The 15,393-nt window shown below is 46.6% G+C and overlaps 1 long non-coding RNA gene and 1 pseudogene across 1 annotated transcript; both read left to right on the forward strand.

Moving 5' to 3' along the window:
* Nucleotides 1-117: 117 nt before the first annotated feature.
* LOC146693785 (uncharacterized) lies at nucleotides 118-1,186 on the forward strand. The gene is made up of 2 exons (XR_014914807.1): nucleotides 118-184; nucleotides 1,098-1,186. It is a non-coding gene; the product is annotated as an uncharacterized LOC146693785 (long non-coding RNA).
* Nucleotides 1,187-2,652: 1,466 nt separating this feature from the next.
* Nucleotides 2,653-8,874, forward strand: LOC146693786 (transmembrane protease serine 2-like; annotated as a pseudogene).
* Nucleotides 8,875-15,393: the final 6,519 nt, after the last annotated feature.

Here is a 15,393-nt window from a genome sequence, read left to right on the forward strand (position 1 = left end):
GAGGAAGGTGAACTGGCATTTTTAATGACAAGTGTCACCACCTTCTTGATGCAGGCTTCCACAGATAACCTGTAATTTTCAGCCTCTTCAGCTTCACACAGGGCTGGATTCTGGGTCCTCCTCGTTCAATCCGGTTGTTCAGTCTGACGTCACTAGCCGTGTCTGGACCTAAACTCCGCTGCAGGTTCACATGTCAAACGATCACTATGGCATTACTGAGAGTTGAAAAACTGTCTAAAGTCTTTCATCTTTAATAAAATGATCAGCGTTCTGTTCTACCAGGTGTAACAATTGAGTTTAACATCCAGGCACCCATGAAAACGAAATTTATGACATTTAACGGAGTTAGAAGTTAGCAGGGAGTTAGCTCGCTAGCTTCTATCTAAATACAATATAGCATGTCCTGACTGCGGGGTTTTGGAAACAAATTAAACCCTACAGCTGTTATCACTTCCAGCATAAATGAAGACAGGAAACTAAACAGCAGTGACGTTTGTAGGGTTACTGAAGTTGGGCTAGCTGGTATATAATGATGTGCTACGTGACCGCTAGCGACACAGCTATGTTAGCATAATATAAACAAGCTAACTTTTTTTCCCCCACTCGATAAAGTTAACGTGAGTGTTCTCGGTGGAGGACTCCACCACCCCGTTCACACAGAAACTAAACCACATTTTTTTGGCTAAATATGATTTGAACAAATTAAACAACATGGCAGCGGGGGCCCCCGAAATTATTTATTTATTTTAAAAAGCGGTGGGGGGTTTGCCATGAGCGAGCTAGCTTATTTTGTCGGGTTTCTTTCGTTCGGTGGTATGGCGAACACCCCCTACATGAAATACACGTAGGGGGTGTCGTGGAGGCTTGTCAGACATGAGCGCGCCTGTTTGGAAGGGATGCTTGTCGGATTTACATTATTTTGTGACATGGCGATTTTTATACGAAAACTATAAAAGAACTATTTCATGATGGAAAACATTAAAGTTGCTCACGAGGGCATTCAAGCAGCACGATTGAGTAAAACAGTCTAGGGGGATCTTAAATGAGGTAGTAAACACATATAAATCCACATTAAAAGAAACAGTACTTGCCTTCAGAAAGTTGAGATGAACACCTTAGCTGCATCCAGCTCCTGGCGTAAAAAGCCTCGTGTTCGCATTAAGGCAGACGGCCAGGTGGCTTTCAGTCCTTGCAAAAGTGCATTGTAGACCCCGTAGTATCCAAAAATATGACATGCGCATGCGTGCTCAGGCACAGAAAGGCGCCAACAGCTTCAACTCATGTAAAACTTGAATTCATTCATTTTGCCAGCAATAAAGTTCATCTGAGACCAACTTTTGCTCCAAAACGTTAAAGGATTAGTTGAAACCCTTAATGTATTTGAGTTTATGGGGCAACTCAGCTTTTATTGTTGAATTGTGAAAGAAATGACTGTAAGCAAGTTTGATTTTTTACAGTGAATGAGTGCGCTGACACTAATGCCAGATGATGATTTTTTTCTCCAGTATTGGAAATATATTACTTTTAAATTCTTCTAAACGTGTTTCAGAAATTGCTTTAGCTTCTGCGTCTTCATCATCCTCGGCTCTAACGCACCACGAGAAGAACCTTGGCAGTAGATTTCTTTTTTTTAGGGAAGAGGTGATCTTCAAATATGGAAATGATCATCAAATCAAATCAAATCACTTTTATTGTCACATCACATGTGCAGGCACACTGGCACAGCACATGCGAGTGAAATTCTTGTGTGCGAGCCCCACAAGCAACAGAGATGTGCAAACACAACAACACAAACGAGCAAAATACAAGAATGGCCAACCTGAAACTAATAAATATATGTACAATATATAATAGTGTATGCATTTCTGGATGTGTATACTAAATATTTTCCTACGTGTGTGTGTGTGTGTGTGTGTGTGTGTGTGTGTGTGTGTGTGTGTGTGTGTTTGGAAGGCTGACATGTTTGCTGTGCATGTTTTATGTTTCACCCAGATGAATGTGAATGTTGCTAAGTGACTGTATGAATGTGAAGTACCATTTAAAGCCTTCTCCAGGCGTCATTTCATGTCTGTTCTTTATTATCAGGTAAAATGTTTTTGTTCTTTTCCTGTGCATTGAATATAAGGCTGCTTTGTCAAATGAGTACTGTATCATTAAATAAATAAAAAAGCAGTCAATCCAAAAGCATGCTGGCCTGATTAATGCATTTCATTTTCACTTTAAAATATCCTCTCCATATTTTCTTGTCGCTCAGCCACTGCATCACTGAAACACGCTGTGTCTACCTGCCTATACATCATGTTTTCAGTACCTTTCCACTGCACACTCGGCGTTACAGTACTCACTCACTGCTCTGACACTTAAGCAGATAACACCTGTGTCATGTTTAGACTCGCCAACTCGTCATTGTCTTTGCTGTGTGCTCAGGAGGGAAACAAACTGATGCTGTGTGAAGTGTAGGCGTGACAGTTTTCATACAAACTCTTTATTTGATCGCATCCATGTGAGAATGAGCAGAGCGGAGCCTGGGAGGAGATGCCGGAGGTGCTGGCAGTGATGTGGATGAGATTATCTGAGTGAAAGATTGCTGCTGGAGTTATCACAGGGGGATTTTATTTCAATTTTTTCAAAATACAGATGATTAAACAGAAAATGACCACCAATCCGGTGAGTTTTAATCTGCATTTAATCAGCCTTGAGAAGAAGACCTGCTTTCAATTTATTTTAAGTATTGTAACTTTACAAAAACACTGTTGCTCTGCCAAAAGTATCTGGACGCTTGTCCTCACTTCATCCGTGAATATGAGAAGATGAAACTTCCTGCGCTCGCCGAATCAGATGTTCAACCCCAGTATGTTCACAATGTGGCGCTGAAGCCTCCACCTGAGAGCAGTCCCTCCATCCCCAAGCACAAAGGTATTTGAGTGTTTTAATACAGTTTGAATACTTTACACGACTGTACAGATACTAGGCACGTCATTTGGACACTGCTTGTAACAAAAAGTCTCATTAGAAACTGTTCTGTGTATAAAATGTAATCGTGAAGCTGGGTGTGAGTGGGTTTCCAGTCACGGTGAGTGCTCTTCTGTCAGATTTCAAACACAGGTGCATCAAGTTCACTGTTGCTGCTGTCATCTCCTTGCTGCTGCTGCTGCTGCTGCTGCTGGCTGGAGTCCTCCTTGCCTATTACTGTAAGTGAAGGATTTATTTAGTGAACTGAGTCAACATTAGTGAGATTGGAAGACTGATTTTTTTTTTCTGGTTCCTGTCTTCAATTCCAGTTTCTTCATCCTGTATTCATGGGATTAAATGTGGAGATGGGAACCGCAAGTGGGAGTCCCAGTGGTGTGATGGGGTTACAGACTGTCCCGCAGGGCAGGACGAAGCTAACTGTGGTAAGCAGCTTCATGGTGGGAAGAAAAAGCTTCTCTGTCCTCCACCTTTAGATTTGTTCAATAAAGCTGAATGAAACACACTGATAAGAACCTGGTTTACAAAAAAGAAAAACTTGGAAAACAACAAATGAAATGTGGACTTTTTGGGGGGGAAGTTTAATGCTTTCCCATTCTCGCACTGACAAGATTTCATTTCGGAGCCTCTTTTGTTGCATAGCGCACAAAATATTTGCAAAGGGGGACAGGTCTGGACTGCAAGTGGGTCCATTTTTCATCTGGACTACTGGCACCTTGCATTGTCTTGCAGAAATGAACAAAACTAAGGACATCTCTGGAAAAGACATCTTCTCCATGGAAGTGTTATGCTGCCCTAAAAGCTGAATATATTATTAAGCCCTAATGAGACCTTCACATATGTGTAAATTACCCACACTGTGTGCTCTAGTGCCCCATGCAATCATCCATTCTGTTTATTAGGCAGCAGATGAAGTTTCTCTGGGATTTCCAAAAAAATGGAAATTCCCCCCCAAAATCCTCTAAAACCATACTTCTTCACAGAGTTGTGAAGCTCTGTTTACACCCAATGGTGCTGCTGACCTGTTCCCAGGTAGCCTCATTAGTTGTTATCTTGATGCACGCTCAATAAAAGAAGGTGAGAGAATCCCAGAAAGTTAACTCTGTTCATCTGGATTTCCAATCTTTGAAAACAAGGTCAGAGTTTATACAACGGAACAGTTTGATGCTTTTATAGGTTTGTTTTTTCTGGAATCATCCATATTCCTCATGATGAGATAATGAGATAATATGTAGACTGAAGCATTTATCTTTCCTTGTTAACTGCCAGTCCTTTGTGTGCTTCACTCTCAACTGGCTGCCTCTTCACCCACTTTCCACTTGTGACAAAATGCCAAGTCATCGCTTGTGTTTGCTGTTTGTGCTCAGTGAGGCTGCACGGCTCCAGTTTCCTGCTTCAGATCTACTCGACTCAGAGTAAAGCCTGAAAATCTGTTGGTTCTCATGGCTGGACCGAGGAGAAGGGCAGAGCGAGCTGCCAGAGCATCGGATACATCAGGTGAGATGCTCAGCTAGTTCAGCCCGAGATGAAACAAAAGCTGCTCTGTGAACGATTTTCAAGCGATGCTCAATTTTTTTTTTACAATTTGTGCTTTGACAGGGGCACGTATTTTAAATCAGGCCAGCAAAGGGCTGATGCTAATGATGGATTCTTACTAGTGAAGTCTAACTTCAACCCTCAGGCATCCATACTGCAACAACTTGCCCTACAGTGAGTGAGCTGGTAATGATAAACCTGTGTCAAAATGCTAATATTGATATGATATTAACCTGATCTCATTCCAAATGTCTTTTTTTCCTCCAATCCTTAGAAGTACATGTCCTAACAACATGGTGTTGACATTGCACTGTACTAGTATGTCTTTATACTTTCTTAGAAATGAACCAAATCACAACAACAATTACCTCAAGGTGCTTTATATTATAAGGTAAACCCCCTGGAAACAAACCACCAACCTTTCACCTGGCAAGTGAATTACAAGCACATAAAGGTTTATTCCTGTTAAAAGGGAGTTTTTCCTTCCCACTGTCACCATGTGCTGGATCACAGAAAGCGGTGTGTTAGCTGAGGTTTCTTTCTAATAGCGTAGGGCATAGGTGTCAAACTCTGGCCCGCGGGCCAAATTTGGCCCGCAGCCTAATTACATTTGGCCCGCGAAGCCATACCAAATTACTATTAGAGCTGGCCTGCTGGTATTACACAGCTAATATATATATTGTTTAGTATTAAGCTTTGCTTGCTCCATATTCAGTTTTTCAGCAAAACCTGTTTGAGTCCATAAGAAAAGATTCATTCTTATATCTGGAGGAAGTTTTTTTTTCATATAAATGTTAGCCCGCGACTTTGTTCCAGTTTTGAATTTTGGCCCACTGTGTATTTGAGTTTGACACCCCTGGTGTAGGGTCTCTACAATATCAAACCTCAGTGAGAGCGACAGTGGGAACGAAGAACTCACTGTTAGCAGGAAGAAACCTCTGGCAGAACAAGGCTCAGTTTGGGGATAAGGCGAAAGAGAAGAGAGCAGAGAGAGACAAGACAGGCAAAGTATAGTGAGAACCAAAAGTTGCTAATTACTAATGATTTAATGTAGTAGTGGAGTGCATCCAGCATATCAAAAAGAACATTTCAAGCCTAAGCAGGAGGTTGTCTGTCTCCTGAATCCAATCTGGGAGTTGTTTCCATAGTTGAGGATAGCTGAAGGCTCTTCCTTGCAATCACACTGGTTTTTTTCAGTGTGTTGTTGAGTTTTGTCTCTCTGAAAGCCTGTAGCTGTAGAATGCTCTAACAGCAGCCTCCTTTTTCAGATTGTGGAAGCAGGGTGAACTCCAGCAAGGCTTCTGCAGGACAGCTGGCCTCCCTTGGGGCTGTGCCCTGGCAAGTCAGCCTCCAGGTTGCCGGCTCTCACCGCTGTGGAGGAGCCATCGTCTCCCCCTACTGGATAGTCACCGCCGCTCAGTGTGTGACCTGGTGAGTCCTCCACCTTCACCTTCACCACCCTTCAGCAACCGTGGTTTGATCCAGCTTTAATCAAATCTCTGCTGGTCACCCCCCACCTTTGCAGGGCCACCAGTCCTGCAGACTGGGCAGTATGCTGGGATAGTGGACCCATTAGGCCCTCTGTTTAACCCTGCTTACTCGGTGCGTCGCATTATAACTCATGAGAGCTACAACAGCCAGACCCTGAAAAATGACATTGCTCTTATGAGGCTCTCCCAACCTTTGGACATAACAGGTGCTTATGATGAGCCCCTTCATTACATTATTTTAATCACCTTTTAGTTAATTGAAGTTATTAATTATTATTTAATATGGACTGAGATGTGGTGACTGTGGAGATCATTTGAGTTCAGTGAACTCACTGCCATGTTCAAGAAACCAGTCTTTTATATTGCGGCCCACATACAGCCCACTTTCATCTTATCTGATTTCTGTAAGTTTAAAAATTTTACCTACACATTTAATAAATGAGAGACCCTAATATAGGACAAAAAAAAGGGTGATTTCAACATTATTTCTCAGTTTTTCTTACATGGTGAAGAAATGCTGCTTTAGTAAACTAAAACAATCTGTCAGCATGGGTTTAAATTGTAAGAATAAATGTATAAAGTTACAGAAATCAATTAGTTAATTACTTTGGTGTACTGTTTTTTATTAAAGCTGTAGAACTTGTGAAAATACAGTTAAAATTCCCACATTTATGTCCTCCTTTTCCCAACGCCATCCAGCAGGCCGGATTGAGGTCAATGCTGGACCAAATCTGGTCCCTGGGCCTCATGTTTAATACCCCTGGTTTAAAGGAAAATATCTGAACCTGCTATTTGAATGTTGGCTCACATCAGACCATGCAACATTTCTACTGCCTGATTTTGTTGAGCAGGTGCAAACTGTAGCCTCAGTTTCCTGTCAATAGCTGACCGTGTGACCCTCTGCTGCTGTAGCCCGTCTGCTTCAAGGTTCGATGTGCTGCACATTCAGAGATGCTCTTCTGCATAATTTGATTGTAACGAGTAATATGAGTTAACTCTCGTGTGCAAAGTCCCTTAAATCACCTATTAAATCCCCATTCTCCATTCAGTTCAAACTTCAGCACCCTGTCACGTTTGCATGCCTAAATGCATTGGGTTGCTGTCATATGACCCATATACATCACATGATTCAGATATTTGCTTTAAGAAGCAGCTGAAATGTGTACCTAATAAAGTGGCCAATGAGTCTGTTTAGCTTCTTTATAGTAGTTTTATCTTGATATCTCTGTTTTGCCAGATTGTATATTATGTTATTGTGCTTGTGTTTATATTCATTCTACTTTTAGGCTGTTTCTAATCTTGAGTTGCTGCATTCCCACTTTGGGATAAGTAAAGTATATCTTATCTTGTCTTATACAGATTTACAGCCACAGATTTACTGCATAAATCTAAGCTGGACTCAGCAAAGTTAATCCCATATTAACATGTTTTAATCAGTTGTCTTTCCCCCCCAGTTCCTTAATCTCAACCAGAAGTCTTAATAACCAGGCATTGTTAGCCAGTCATGGCACCATATATTTTAGGATAAGGCGTTTTTGTTAAAAGTGCATCCATAGAAGTTTTAAATAACTTTTGTTGAGACCTGTTGACATTTTGGAAGATGCACAACCTCAGTGGATGCATTTGGCACTGTTACTTCAGTAAGCGTTACATTTAGCAAACTAGCAAGCTGTCAGCTGAGTATAACCCTCTGTGTGAATAAGCTGTTCACACAGTGGCAGTCTGTGTACAGAGAGGCTGTAAGAGTGCACACATTGACACCATTGTTAACAGCAGCAGCTCGTCCTGGGTTAAACACGTTACAGCAGAGATGTTTACTCCTTGGTAGGCTTCAGGAACATCGGACCTGTGCCTCCCAAACGTGGGCCTGAAAGTCACTGCTCATCACAAGTGCTGGATAACACGATTTGGTCACAGAGCAAATGGTGAGGCAGCTGTAGTTAGTGAATCAGTATTGGTGCTCATTGCCGCCTACTACCACTAGATGGCATATAAGTCCTGCACTCATTGTCAAGTGATTGAACGTAGAGGAGAGTGTGTGAGCGTTATTTTATATATTAATTTATGTTTTGTTTTTTTTGACAGACTCTGTCTTTCCATACTTGATGGAGGCTCAGGCTCTCATAGATGCTGCAGAGTGCAACAGTTTCATCGCCTACACGAACAGGATATCCCAGGATATGATAATCAGTTTAGCTGTGTAGTGTCCTTGAGTGTCAGAGGTCCACAGTGTGACCCACCTCGAGGTTACAATGCTTCAGTTTTAGTGGGAATGGAGTCTCTGAATGCAGACTCAGAACAATGCGCTCCAATAGTGTTTGCAGTTCAGCCAGTCCAAACAGACCGTCGCATAAAAGCAGTTTTTGTTCATCAAAGAATCCAAAACATTTTCATGCTCTTATGTAACTGCTTTTGCGGCGCTCTCAAACAAGTCCAGCACTATGTTCTGTGTGCAGCAACCGTTTTAAATAAACTGTTCGTTTTTGTGCCTGGTAACAATCCACTTATACAGTCAGCAGTGAATGTACAGTTAGAGCCCAGAGGAGGCAGCTGACTATTATATCCCCTTTTATTTGGATGATTTAGAGCTTTTTCACTGACCTCAGAAATCCATGAAAGACCTAAAACTGTCCTCAAAAGTCCTCATGTAGCCTCTCAAAGTCACTGTAAGTTAGTATTGCCCTTTGTTTGTTCCTGAACTGTGTCTCAGGCTGACGGCGGCGGCCCTCTGGTGTCCCTGATGGATGGAGTATGGTGGCTCATAGGTGACAGCATTTGGGGGGAACAGCACGCTGGGCAGGATGCACCGGGTGTTTACGGCAACGTCGCATACTTCCCGGACTGGATCCACCGTCAGATGAAGGTTCATTCGTTTTGAGATTTTGTAATGGCACTCATGAACAGGCAAAGTGTAAAATATAAAGAAAGATTAGACTTTGATTAAAAGTCAAATTTAACTTCGCTCTGTGTGATTTCATGCACTTTATGTACCTTTTGATTTAATCTCTTTGGAGGACCAGATGTTATAAGAAGGTTTACCCATCTGGTGCTCTGAGTTGTACAGCTTTACCTGGAGGCTGGATGTAATGATAAACACCGTATGTCTGAATCACAGCAGGGCCTTGATGCCAAGTTAGGATATTAATATGAGTGTTGTGTGTGATTAATCGTATTTGTTTGAGTGTTTGACAAGCCAAAAGGTTAATCCGTGCCCTGACATTATTATGTTTCATTGTCTTTGGTATCCTTCGCCTTTATCATCCGCAGAGGATTACAAAGCTTTTTTTTTTCTTGTAAAGAAGGAACAAAAATGCAAACAAAGTACTGTGCAAAAGTCTTGATCCTCTCCTCATTTCTTCATATTTTGCTTCCAAAGTGTGAGCATACTTTCTTGTCTTTCCTACTTTTTATAAAGTGGTCTTGATCAATAGTTCTCCAGGTCTTCTGAAGGTTTTTAAAGGTTTTTCTTTGGACATTGGCTGCTTTTTCACTCATTTAGACTCCATTACTTGTACTTGATCATTTTCAGAGCAATGTTTTTATTTTGTTAAGCCACTGAAGACTGAGTTGTGAATCATATAAGCTTAAAAACAGCACCTAGCTAAAAGAGACAAAAGAGTGGGGTGGTCGGATGGGTCACCCTGGGCGTCGGTGGTGCTGCAGCCATGGGCTGTATGGGCCTGCGCCTCCCTGCCCTTGGTGGTCAGCGAGGAAGCTGGCTCCTCCCCCCTCCACACACGCAGGGGCTTGGGATGCAGGTGTGTCACTGAGGTGCAAGGGAGGCCCTCCTTCTCTCCCCCCTCATGGCTGCCTGTACCTTAGTTTTCCTCCACAGTTTAGACTCTCTCATTACTTTCATTCTCATGACACATACATATAGGGCCTTCGGGGTGGGCACACTGAACAGCGTCCAGAGTCTGTTCATTCAGCCTCACCTCTGGTGTCGGTGCCCACTTCTCAATTTTAAATTGCATGTAGACACCGAAGGTCTTGGGGAGGGTTACACAGTAAATATCTATGTTTCAGGTCAGGTCTTAGACTCCACCTCTCTCTCTCAGAACATGTCAGGCTCCCCCAGGTGTGGGGCCTATTTCCCGGCCACACTCCCTGCCAGTGGCTGGTGGTTCTCAGTATCTGGGGCTGGGTTCTTGGGTGTGTACTGGCTCATTTATCTGAATTTCACAGCCCTCCCAGCTCTCCGTCTATAAACGACCCCCCCACACTTCCTCTTTTTTTCCACTTCATTCACATCGGGATATGCCCAACCCGGAAGTCCCCTCTGAGGCCTTCCCCCAAACAGCAGCCTCAATTCATGCTCGTGCAATCTGCAATTATCTACTAGAAATACCAAACCTACATGAGGATGTGGTCTCAGCTAGTGAATGGGCTGGAGTAAAGCAACTAAATGACTGAACTTTAATCACCAAAAATCGCGAAGGCTCTTTAAAGCCACTTTCCGCCCCACAACCATTTCAATAGCTATCAAAATTACCAAGCACACCTTGAGTCGTGAAACTTGTGTACTTTACTCTCAGAAACAGTCAGAGAGACTAAACTAGCAACAGGTCCCTCTGCAAATGATGAGCTCGTATTGTCTGTTTGGGACTCTGGGGCCTCCGTGTTTGGTCTTGGCCCGGTCCCTCCGTCCTGGGCCCCCTGCCGCCCGCCCGGATCTGGTGGTGTGTTTCTGTGGCTGTCGGGGGCCAGCCCTTGAGGGGGGGGTACTGTCATGGTCCTGCGACCATGACTCAGTGACTTTATGTTTATGTTCTTTATTGTTATTACTTTCATTATTATTCATGGCTGTTTTGGGATGGTTTGTGTTTGGGATTTTAGACACTGGGTTCTGGGTTTGTGCTCCCTCTGTTGGTCCCTGGTGTTAGTGTTCCCCTGTCTCGTCAGGTTAATCAGGTCCAGCTGTTTCCCCCACCTGTGTGTGATTTCCCAGTGTCTCTTTGTGTACTTATAGTGTGTGATTTCCTCTGCTCCTCGTTGCGTCGTCTGTGTTCATCCTCTGTGTTCATACCTGGTGTAATCCCCTGCGTGCTCTCCCTGCTGTTCTCCCTTCATGTTCAGGTTTGCCACTCCCTTTGTGTAGTTTCTCCCAGTTTAGTTCGTCCTTAGTTCTGTTTGCCATCTCCACTTTATGTTCAGTATTGTCAATAAATCACCTTCACATCTGAGTAAGTGCTGCATCTGAGTCCTCCTTTCCACTCTTCACACGACCGCTGCCCCAGACCGTGACAGTACAACGCGACCACAAGATGGACCCAGCAGCGCTTAATCCGTCCAGGGAGCTACGGGAGACGCTCATTGATGCCACACAGGAGCTGATCGACCTGTGGCTGGAAAGCCCGGGTGGCACGTCCCAGCGCGCTATAGAGAGGCGGCTACAGCGTCTGGTGACCGGTCTCCCATGGCTGCTGGACTCGCTCTGTTCGTGGGAGCGGGAGTTTCTCCTTTTGGACCTTGGACTTCACCCCCCGTCTGCATTCACTTTCGAGCAGCCCGATGCGGTGAGTCAGTGGGATGCATTGCTTTCCCCAGTTTCCGGGACTTTGTTTTCTGGGGCTATTCAGAGCGGGATGGGAGACTGTATGGATCGCTTACCTACCTTCGTGGTAACGGATCCTTCCCAAGTGGGCGTGTACAAACCCGCTGCAAAACTGACAGACTGTGTCTCTGCCGCTCCTTCTGAGCCAGGACTTTATTGCCATTCTCCGGCTCAGTTCTGTGTCCAACCACAAGCTTCCCAGTCTGTAGCTCAACCATTAGCCTCCCTTAAGCCACAATTTTCACACTGTTTTTCCACCGCTGTTTCTGAGCAGGGAGACAAACTGTTTCACTACGGACCTGTTCCTCAAAAGCTGGCTACATTAGAGACTATTGCTCACTCCGGGGCTTCCCCAGAGGCTGGGTTACTGCCCTCAGCTTACTCTGGACCCCTGGAGGCCAAGATGCCAGCTGTGAACTGCACCGGGCTGTCACTGCCTGAGCAGGGTCAGTGCTCTGCGCAGCTGCAGCCCTCCTTATGTGTGCCGGAGGCCCACGTGCCTACTGGTTTTGTTTCATATGTGCCAGAGGCCCACGTGCCTACTGGTTTTGTTTCATGTGTGCCCGAGGCCCACGTGCCTACTGGTTTTGTTTCATGTGTGCCCGAGGCCCACGTGCCTACTGGTTTTGTTTCATGTGTGCCAGAGGCCCACGTGCCTACTGGTTTTGTTTCATGTGTGCCGGGGGCCCCGGTGCCCACTGGTTCTGCAGCTGTTTTCGCTGGGGGGCCCGAGGAGCCCGTCCAGCCTCCTGCTTCGCTAGCTGGGGGGCCCGAGGAGCCCGTCCAGCCTCATGCCACACTGACTGCCACGTCGGCTGGGGGGCCCGAGGATCCCCCAGCTAGCGAAGCAGGAGGCTGCTTCTCCACCTGTGGCTGCTTCTCCACCTGTGGCTGCTTCTCCACCTGTGGCTGCAGCGTTGCCTCCTGCAGTACCATCACCTGCAGCGCTACCACCTGCTACTGCCACGCCTCAGCCTGAAGCTTCAGCCTCGCCTGGTTCTGGTCCAGCTTCATCCTCACCTGGCCCAGCTTCAGCTTCAGCTTCAGCTATGGCTTCGTCCTCGCCCGGCCCGGCTTCAGCTACAGCTTCTTCATCGCCTGGCCCGGTTTCGTCCACGCCTGGCCCGGTTTCGTCCACGCCTGGCCCGGCTTCATCCTCGGCTTCATCTTCGCCTGATTCTGGTCCAGCTTCATCCTCACCTGGCCCAGCTTCAGCTACAGCGTCAGCTTCGCCTGGCCCAGCTTCAGCTACAGCTTCGTCCTCGCCCGGCCCGGCTTCAGCTACAGCTTCTTCATCGCCTGGCCCGGTTTCATCCACGCCTGGCCCGGCTTCATCCTCTGCTTCATCCTCGCCTGATTCTGGTCCAGCTTCATCCTCACCTGGCCCAGCTTCAGCTACAGCGTCAGCTTCGCCTGGCCCAGCTTCAGCTACAGCGTCAGCTTCGCCCGGCCCGGCTTCAGCTACAGCTTCTTCATCGCCTGGCCCGGTTTCATCCACGCCTGGCCCGGTTTCATCCACGCCTGGTCCGGTTTCATCTCCAGCTTCATCCACGCCTGGTCCAGCTTCGGCTTCTGCTTCAGCATCGCCTGGTCCAGCCTTCGTGTCTCCATCCTCGTCTGGTCCAGCCTTCGTGCCCGCATCCTCGGCCACAGCATCCTCATCTTCACCCACTGCGCCTGGTCCAGCCTCCGCTTCAGCGTCTTCATCAGCTTCGCCTGGTCCAGCCTTCGTGCCCGCATCCTCGGCCACAGCATCCTCATCTTCACCCACTGCGCCTGGTCCAGCCTCCCCTTCAGCGTCTTCATCAGCTTCGCCTGGTCCAGCCTCAGCTTCAGCGTCCTCATCAGCCTCGTCTGGTCCAGCCTTCGTGTCTGCATCATCCTCTGGTCCAGCCTTCGTGTCTGCATCATCCTCTGGTCCTGCCTTCGTGTCTGCATCATCATCTCCGCCTGCTGCGGTCCCGGCTTCCGTGTCCTCAGCCTCGCCTGGCCCAGCCTCGTTTGGGTCTGGAGCTAAACGGCCGTTTTCTGGACCGCTGGCCGGGCTACTGGCCGGGCGCCGTTGCCTGACTGGCCGCCGTTGCCTTCCGCACGGCCGGCCCCCAGACAGCCATCGCCTGAGCGGCCGCCGTTGCCTTCCGCTCAGCCGGCCCCGGGACCGCCATCGCCTGAGCGGCCGCCGTTGCCTTCCGCACGGCCGGCCCCCGGACCGCCATCGCCTGAGCGGCCGCCGTTGCCTTCCGCACGGCCGGCCCCCGGACCCTCTTCGCCTGAGCGGCCGCCGTTGCCTTCCGCACGGCCGGCCCCCGGACCCTCTTCGCCTGAGCGGCCGCCGTTGCCTTCCGCACGGCCGGCCCCCGGACCCTCTTCGCCTGAGTGGCCGCCGTTGCCTTCCGCACGGCCGGCTTCCTGAACCTTTTGTGCGCCTCCACGGCCTTCTTTGTGGCCGGCCTCCTGTGTTATCGGGCCCCTGGCCGGCCACCTGAACTGTGTTTTGGACTCTGCTCCCCTGTGAGTTTTTTTTTTTTTGTGAACATTTGTTTGGGACTCTGGGGCCTCCGTCTTTGGTCTTGGCCCGGTCCCTCCGTCCTGGGCCCCCTGCCGCCCGCCCGGATCTGGTGGTGTGTTTCTGTGGCTGTCGGGGGCCAGCCCTTGAGGGGGGGGTACTGTCATGGTCCTGCGACCATGACTCAGTGACTTTATGTTTATGTTCTTTATTGTTATTACTTTCATTATTATTCATGGCTGTTTTGGGATGGTTTGTGTTTGGGATTTTAGACACTGGGTTCTGGGTTTGTGCTCCCTCTGTTGGTCCCTGGTGTTAGTGTTCCCCTGTCTCGTCAGGTTAATCAGGTCCAGCTGTTTCCCCCACCTGTGTGTGATTTCCCAGTGTCTCTTTGTGTACTTATAGTGTGTGATTTCCTCTGCTCCTCGTCGCGTCGTCTGTGTTCATCCTCTGTGTTCATACCTGGTGTAATCCTCTGCGTGCTCTCCCTGCTGTTCTCCCTTCATGTTCAGGTTTGCCACTCCCTTTGTGTAGTTTCTCCCAGTTTAGTTCGTCCTTAGTTCTGTTTGCCATCTCCACTTTATGTTCAGTATTGTCAATAAATCACCTTCACATCTGAGTAAGTGCTGCATCTGAGTCCTCCTTTCCACTCTTCACACGGCCGCTGCCCCGGACCGTGACACGTATAGTGGCAACTAAAAGTTGTTCTAATCAATCATTTGTATCAGTGTACGTTTCAGCCGTATGCTTAGCAACACTGACATCAAGTAGCATTAAGCTGTATTGAACATTTGACTCGTAGTTCTCAACATTTGTGTCATGAATTGAGCAAGGTACTTTGAGGAAGCCAGAGCATGAGTCTGATGACACAGCTTTTTAAAATACCACAATGACACTGCTTCTTATTTTTTTCTTAAATAAAGGAAAAACAGCTGTAGGCAATCACAGCTTTTTAGAAAATATAGTACAGCCTTTTGTTAAAGGTTTTATGCAGCAAGAAAAACCTAGTCTTTACTCGGTGTTAAAACCGGGTAAAGGTGGTGACATACATCATCTTTCAAGCTTGTTAGAATTGTACAAACTCTGTTTTTGCCTTATCTACTGTATTTCTATTTATGTTTACACGTGTTTTGGCAAATTAAGCAGAAATGAAGAGCGGCTCAAGACTACACTGAGAGACATTTAACCATTAATCAAGATAATAACTGTTACAGCTCTAATATTGTGATGATTATGAAGTAATTATATTCATCTTGACCTTTTGTGTTAGCATAAAAATATTTGCTATTAGCAACTTACATGTAGATAATGTTCAAACACAACCAGATGAATTGTAC

The sequence above is a fragment of the Copadichromis virginalis genome, linkage group LG14 (assembly GCF_057382275.1).
Source record: "Copadichromis virginalis isolate Kocher_CV1m ecotype Utaka linkage group LG14, C_Virginalis_male_GT1.1, whole genome shotgun sequence".
NCBI lineage: Eukaryota > Metazoa > Chordata > Actinopteri > Cichliformes > Cichlidae > Copadichromis > Copadichromis virginalis.